This window comes from Elaeis guineensis, chromosome 11 (genome assembly GCF_000442705.2).
Source record: "Elaeis guineensis isolate ETL-2024a chromosome 11, EG11, whole genome shotgun sequence".
Lineage (NCBI taxonomy): Eukaryota > Viridiplantae > Streptophyta > Magnoliopsida > Arecales > Arecaceae > Elaeis > Elaeis guineensis.
This window is the reverse complement of record NC_026003.2, coordinates 107,252,780-107,260,272: the sequence shown is the minus strand read 5'-3', so window position 1 is coordinate 107,260,272 and position 7,493 is coordinate 107,252,780.

Here is a 7,493-nt window from a genome sequence, read left to right as displayed (position 1 = left end):
GTGCATCTCATCTTTGCCTACTTTGATCTCCATAATTGCAGCTGGCAGGTATCGACCCTTTATGAAAGTTTAGTTGGTATATTAATTAGTGATTTGATGGTTATTTTAATGGCAAAAAATCTCCCAAGAACAACTTTAGAAGCATTTTTAAACCGATCACAAATCCTGAGAAACTTTTATCCCTTCCATTATTTTTCTTTTGCAATTTTACTGCGGTCCACTACACTTTCAAATACAGAAGTAGGGAATCTCCATGATTGGCATGGTTTTCCTTGTCAACGTGCAACACAAGTGGGAGAGAGTGGTTTTGGTGATCAGATGCAGGCGATGGAATCCTATACTCGTTTTCGCAAGACAAGCTTCTTTTTTCGTTAATGCGGAACCATGTGAAATAAAGACGAGTTCATATTCTTGGTGGGGCTAACGTATTGATCAAGGCAAAGAGACTCCCATCTCTAGTGATGCACCATCTTGGGTCCTCTTGGAAACACATGGAGCAAATTCCGCACTACATCATCATCCACCTTCGAGAAATTGGTTATTAAAAATCCAATAGTTTAGCATTATCTCGCGCGATGTCCCTTGGAACATAGATCACACCCAACTGTGTTATATATCCCATAGTTTTCAGATTTTTGGAATCTAGCTCATCAACCATCTAAGTGGTTTTTCATGGAGTTTTCGGCTAGGAAAATTGAGTGCCACATGCCGCGCCACTTTTGTGCGAGGGCTTATGTGTCGATTGGCTCATGCATGATTGGCCATGCACCTTATGACTCGAATAATAAAGAGTGCCGGTGTAGCTAGCTAGTTGCATCCTACCATGCCAGCATCTCGTTCATATGAATATTTGTGCTTTGAGATTAGGATTTATCCATCAATAATTGAGAAGCATATGCTCTTCTTCCAACCGATCAACCATGTTTAAGAAACTCAATCAACACCCTTTTGTATGTTGAATGCAGTTTAGATGTGCTTTGCAATAGTAACCTGATTTCCATTTTCAGGTAAATATTGAGACTTGTATTTGGCTATTCACTCTTTCAAGCACCATGAAATGATCTTAATATGCATACGAGTGTAGACGATAATGTAACTAATGCTTCTGCTAAGAAGCCAATATAATTAGTGTCCCTATCACATGTTGATGTGGCAATGCATGGTGGAAAAGCAACCATTGAATTTTAAGAACCGCTTCCAATCACATACTGCCTTGTCAGTTTGCCGAGAAAATTATATATACACAGTGTCATTTGTGCTCATAGCAATTCACTTGATCATTTGTCCGTACAGTCTTTTTTCTACATCTAGAATTAGAAGTATAAAAAAATATATTGGCCGAGAATTATATATACATATGGTGTCATTTGCGCTCATAGCAGTTCACTTAATCATTAGTTTCTATCATACTTTCAAATTATTCCCCATGAAGGCAGGCATCAAGCGGCGAACTCAGCCTCCATCTCAACTCTCACTTACTTTGCCCACCTTGTGCTCGCCTGCATGCACCGCCTTCGACCCAAACCCAGTGATCCCTCGTATTGGCCACCCGACAACTAATCCTCTAGTCTTTTCTAGTACGGCCATCTTACTCCTGTAGCACATACACTAGCTTACCATCTCGATTGCCATTTTGTCGGGACGAGTTCATTCTAGTGGTTTAGCACTCCGTTCGCTTCTCTTCCGAAAATAATAATATATGGGGATGCATCCACGCGAGCGGCTCCCGCCTCACCGCCCAGCGACAGCAACCACGACGACAAAAAGGGCAGCAGTAAAATAATAGGAGACTTTGCTTGCTTCTCTCTAAGCCGTGCCATTAATTCCTCTCACCGCCCGATGGGCCACTGCTATCTTTTTATCCTGTCCTCCTCTTCCTCCCCCCCCCCCCCCCCCGCGAATGCGACGCTCCGCGCTTCGCCTCGGCCCCGGTGATCCGATTCGATCCCCACCACCTTGTCGTTTCCTTTGGACAGGAAAGGCCACGCGTCTTTTGGCAGCCCCCGTGCTCTTTCGACCGAGAGATCCCCCGGGATTTAGCTTTGCTCGCCACTGCCCTTTTCCGCTCGATGCCGTGGTTAACCGACCCAACATCCGGGGTGGTACTGTCTGGGCTCGATGGGAAGGGTGCTACATGCGAGAAAACGGGTCTCACTCGCTTGCCAGCTGACAGCGAGCGTTGATTGCGCTGGGCTGTCTTGCATTGTATCGGATGAGCTTTTCTCTTGCATGATTGACACCAAGGTTATAATTTTGAGGATGGATCTCCTGTGGTGCGCATGTGGCTCGTAGTTGACCGTCGATCAATGGATGGCCATCAAACAACACGCATATAGACACCGACCACACTACGCATATGACGTGTCATCCATCGTTTGATGATAGCTATTTATCTGTGCGCGCACCGTAAAGTTCTCTGGAATATAATCTTAAGATAAAGAATGGAAATCAGAGAAATTTCAGAATATTATTATATCTGAATTCTCTTCAATTCGAGACTCTTCTGGAGGGATCCGATCTTTCAATCAAGAGTACCACATATCGTATGATGGCTATAATCACATGGATCCCATCTCGGACATGTTGTTTTTCATGTATATTGTACAGCGCAAGTCACATGGAGTCATGATCGTTGCATGATATATGGAGAAGAATGATTGCTTGATTGAACCTCTCCGATCGGGCACCAAACGTGGAAGGATTCCAACTCGCATTTCTTTTAGTTAATGAGTATGAATCTAGCAATAATTACATGTTAGATGAAAAGGAGTTCACCATATCTTTTGTGCATCAAATTTTACATTTATGGTTGCTGACAAATTAGACATGTGGAAAAAAAATAGAGGTCTAATCCACATCATCTCAACCATTTTTGGCCGCGCAACTGTCGAAATGGTGAAAGCCACCAGCCAAGTATCCTATGCCATGTGCAGCCAAGCACCAGACAAAACTTCGAGTAATCAAGTAGTACACTAAGTCAGCATCTCGTATTAAATTAAAAGATGTTTGGTTCACAATCAAAATCATAATTGACATAAAGTCAAAATGACTTGAAATTGAAATTGAAATATTCAGATCCTCCAAAGCACTTGATTCGTGATCGAAATCGGAATGAAAATTTAAATTCGTAGAGAAAAGTAGAGATTAAATTTTATATAGATTGAGCTATTTTCATTCCACTCTGAAATTGAAATCAGAATCGAACTTCTCTCAATCAAATGGTTAGAATGAAAGTCATCTATTCTAATTTCAATTTCAGACCTCTAACCTTCTATCAAATATTTTTTAACATTATTATTATCTTCCAATTAGTTTTATGAACGGACCCTTGGCCGTAGAAGCGTGCAGTTGCCATGATAACCACTACGATTCCCTAAACACTACGCAAGTCGATGCACAAGCATTTGTAAGCTTGTTGACTATGAGAACTTCACCCTCACTTGTCAACGTTATGGAAAGTTTGCTCTTTTAGTAAAAAGATATAAAACTGAAGTGGTATTACTAAAGCCGACACCTAAAGTAAAGAAAAATGTCATAGTCTCTTTCTCAAATGGAAAAGCACTGATTATTAGGGTTCTGATCTAAATCATAAAGAAAATAAGAAGAATTCTTAAATAACCAAAAAAGACATAAAAATGAAGTGGTATTTTTAAAGCCGACACCTAAAGTAAAGAAAAATGTCATAGTCTCTTTCTCAAATGGAAAAGCACTGATTATTAGGGTTCTGATCTACATCATAAAGAAAATAAGAAGAATTCTTAAATAAGCAAAATTTGCCCCACCATAGGATTTCATATAATACACCGCTCTTAGACGGTCCTTAGCACTTATTTTGTAGACATGAAAAACCTTTAACTCTTTCCTCAAAGCCTAAATTATTTCTTTTATATTTAAAGTTAGAACTTGTTTTAAAGTAATGATATCAGCTCCAAAAAACTAATTAATGCATTCCTTGTCAAAATGGAAAAGGAAAAGGCTTCACGGTTCAAGCTACCATATGGAAGTTTATCTCAAAATAGAAAGGGCAATAGTCACAAAGTGCTATAAATGTGAAGATCTACTATTTTTCTAGGGAATTTTAACAAATTGAATATATATATACTAAAAGTTGTTCATTTAGTTAATTAAATTTGGAATAAAAGATCAATATAAAAATAATAAATAAATAAAACGGATGGATATAAAAATAGATAGAAAGCACTAATTAAGAACTAAAAATAGCCTAAAGTTGAGTAGGGAAATTACTGAAAATTCTTCTGTAAGAAAATTTTAACAAACTGAGTATTGATACTAAAAATAGAGGTGCATAATCAAAAGATCGGTATAAATTTAATCAAATTTACTTGTGTTAATTTTTTTTTAATAACTCAATCCGACTTTATAGGTTTTAGCTAAACCTATGCACTTGCATAATATTGCCAAAAGTAGAGATATATATCCATATATAAAAGGGAAGTCAGCAAGTTTCCAATCATTTTCTTCGCTTCATCTCTTACATAGAAACCAGTTCAATTGTCACAATCCACAAATATGGCGTCCAATGCATGGATCCTGCAAAATTGGATGTACCAGGTTAAATTCACTTTATTGCTTAGTTTACGAAATTTTCTCAATTAGCTCTTTTTATTTTAATGAAATTGTGCATGATTTTTGCATTGCATGGAATCCATAATTGGAGACAAGTTAATGTAGAAAGTTAGGTTAAACTATTTTATGCCTTTAGAAAGTCAAGATTGGCAAAATCTTACAGGTATAACATTAAAGATACTTCATGGAACTCTAAAATCTAATACAAGAGGCCACCCTAAAAGATTTAGAAGAAGGCACTTTTTTGTCATTTTCTTGTAAATAACTTTTTAATACAATATTCTCATCAAATGCAATGAAATCCCTCTATTATAAAGGATAAACATTTAACAATTTTTTCATAACTAAAAAAGGAGGCAGTTTTATATAGGTATGTGCAATATGAGAGTTCCTTCTTGAAATTCTAAAATATGAGGAAGATAAGTAATTTAAAAAGAATTTAAAAATACAACTACTGTATTTTTTTATTGGCATAATCACACTCTATGAAAAAATTAAATTCATATATAAAAAAAATCATTATAAATTTCATTATCTTGAATGTTTGGTTTATAAAAGAAAAAGGCATTCTATGATGTTTAAGAAAAAGATCCTCTTTTTCTGTTTGGTCTATAATTTTAGGAATAACTTTTGAATAAGGTTTTTCTTGGTCCCTAAAAATGTAAAATATGGACATAATGATAGCTTTATGGCAAGATTAACCGATGATGGCTCCCCCTTAAAATGGTTATGCTTGGCATAAATAAGTTTGACTAACTTAATTGTCCCTTGCTTAAGCTTGTTTTCTAAAATGCATTTGGCATCTTACCAAAAAAAAAAAAAAGAACTATTTGGCAAGCATAAGTGTGATACCTAGCCCATAAATCCAACTCAATAAGCTATACGAATCTTAAAATGGTGGAAAAAAGAAAAAAATATGATGAAGAATACTCCTGATGGAAGTTTATTCCATCCAATCTCATCAGAGAGGAAGCCAGTTCTGAGAAGGATTCGGCCCTCCTCCAATCTATTTAAGGACCTCGACTTTTCTCTACCATCCTACATCAAAAATCGAAGCTAGTCGAAGATCACCAGAGCTTTCTCTTCTCATCTTCTTTCTAAAAGTTCATCCTGTGCCTGTTTGAATCATAGCCAAACACCACGGGAGGCAAGGTAAAAAAATTTCTTAATCCTTTAGCTAATCTTTCTCTCCAGCATTTCGAGCCCATGGAGGTTAGATTCCGACCGGCAAACCATCGGATTTTGTTGAAAAAGGGGGCTCGATTGATTCCCCTCTTTTTTTAATTTTCCATATGTTTCTCTTGATTTTCTGGATGGCGGTCATCATCACCGACCGCTGATCTATGATCCCCAACTATGTTGAAACTACCTATATCCCTGGCCACTGCCATCATCGGAGAGAAGCTCTCCCCTATTCCAAGAAAGAATGGGAACAGACAGTCCCCTATTCCACCAAGAGAGAAAGAGGAAGAAAAAAGAGAAAAAAAAAGGAACAAAAGAAAAGAAAAAGAAAGAGAAAGAGGGTTTCTCTCTCTTCTTCCTCTTTCTCTCTTTTCTTACTTTCTCTCTCTACTTTTTTCTCTAAAAAAAATTATTTTCTCTTTCTAAAAGTATCCCTCTCTAGATGATTTCTCTCTTTTGGGGTTTTCTGAATTTTTCAAAGATCTTTGAATAATTTAATGCGACCCTAATGAAAGGGACCTTGATTCCATGGTCACCAGGCAAGCAGCATGCCGGCCTTACCTTGGCTTTTGTCAAGCTGTTGGAATTTGGTCTCTTGATTTCTAGTGACCTAGACTAATCATGATTAGATAAAATCCCTTGATTTCTTGGAATTTGGTCCAAGAATTTTGAAAAGCTCGTTGTTCGTGCTAGATTAAGATGTCTCCACGTTGGATAATAAGGGCTACTTGAGGGGTTGCTAGAGAGACATCAAACAAATAGAATGATGGTACTCTTTAGTAGATCAGTCATCAGTGGCATCCTCAGTAAGAAGGAGTCATTGATCCTACCGAAAATATTCAGATGGAGTAGCAAGAACCAAAAATGGTCTGAAAATCTAGACCTTAGTCGGCTTGGTACAATCGCAATAATAGTTATGGCAACAGTTACTACAATAACGGCAAGTGCAACAACAAATACGGCCCCTATAATAATGTAGAGAGCAGCCGAAGCAATGGTGCAATATTATAGAATTTAAGAAATTGTCTTCACTGACTTTCATGGGGATTATGAAGTCTTTGGAAGCTGAGAATGGCTTATGGAGATGGAGAAAGCATTTGTTATATGAGAAGTCATATGATGAAAAGATTTTACATACGTCATACATATTGCAAGGTGAGGCGTTCAATTGGTAGCAGAAACTGCAACATAAATATGGACAAGATGGAGAACAACTTATCTGAAAAAGATTCCAAAGGACATTTAATGATCAATATTTTTTTCAGAATGTAAGGACACAGGAAGAACAATAATTTATTTATTTGAAATAAAAAATATGACAGTTGCAGAATATAAAACTAAAGTTATAGAGCTTACCAAGTTTATTTCAAGGTTAGTCGAGGATGAGCATGATTGAGTGTATAAATTAAGATAGACCTAAGGACAAAAATTAAAAAGCATGTAGTGCTGTATGTATTAACTATTTATATAAATGTGATGAATAAAACATTGATAATTGAAAAAAAGTTAATGATGAACATACAGAAAGAGAAAGAAATCAAAAAAAAATTAAGTGGAATGAATCTCAACGATGAAATAGTAAACATACTGGAGGTTCGAATAAGAGGTTAGTGAGTGACAAGTCTACATCGACTAGTAACATTAAACATTTTTGATGTGGTGAAAATCATATAGTAAATGATTATCATTGGAATAGAGGTGCATACTTTGATGGTGGTCAGAAA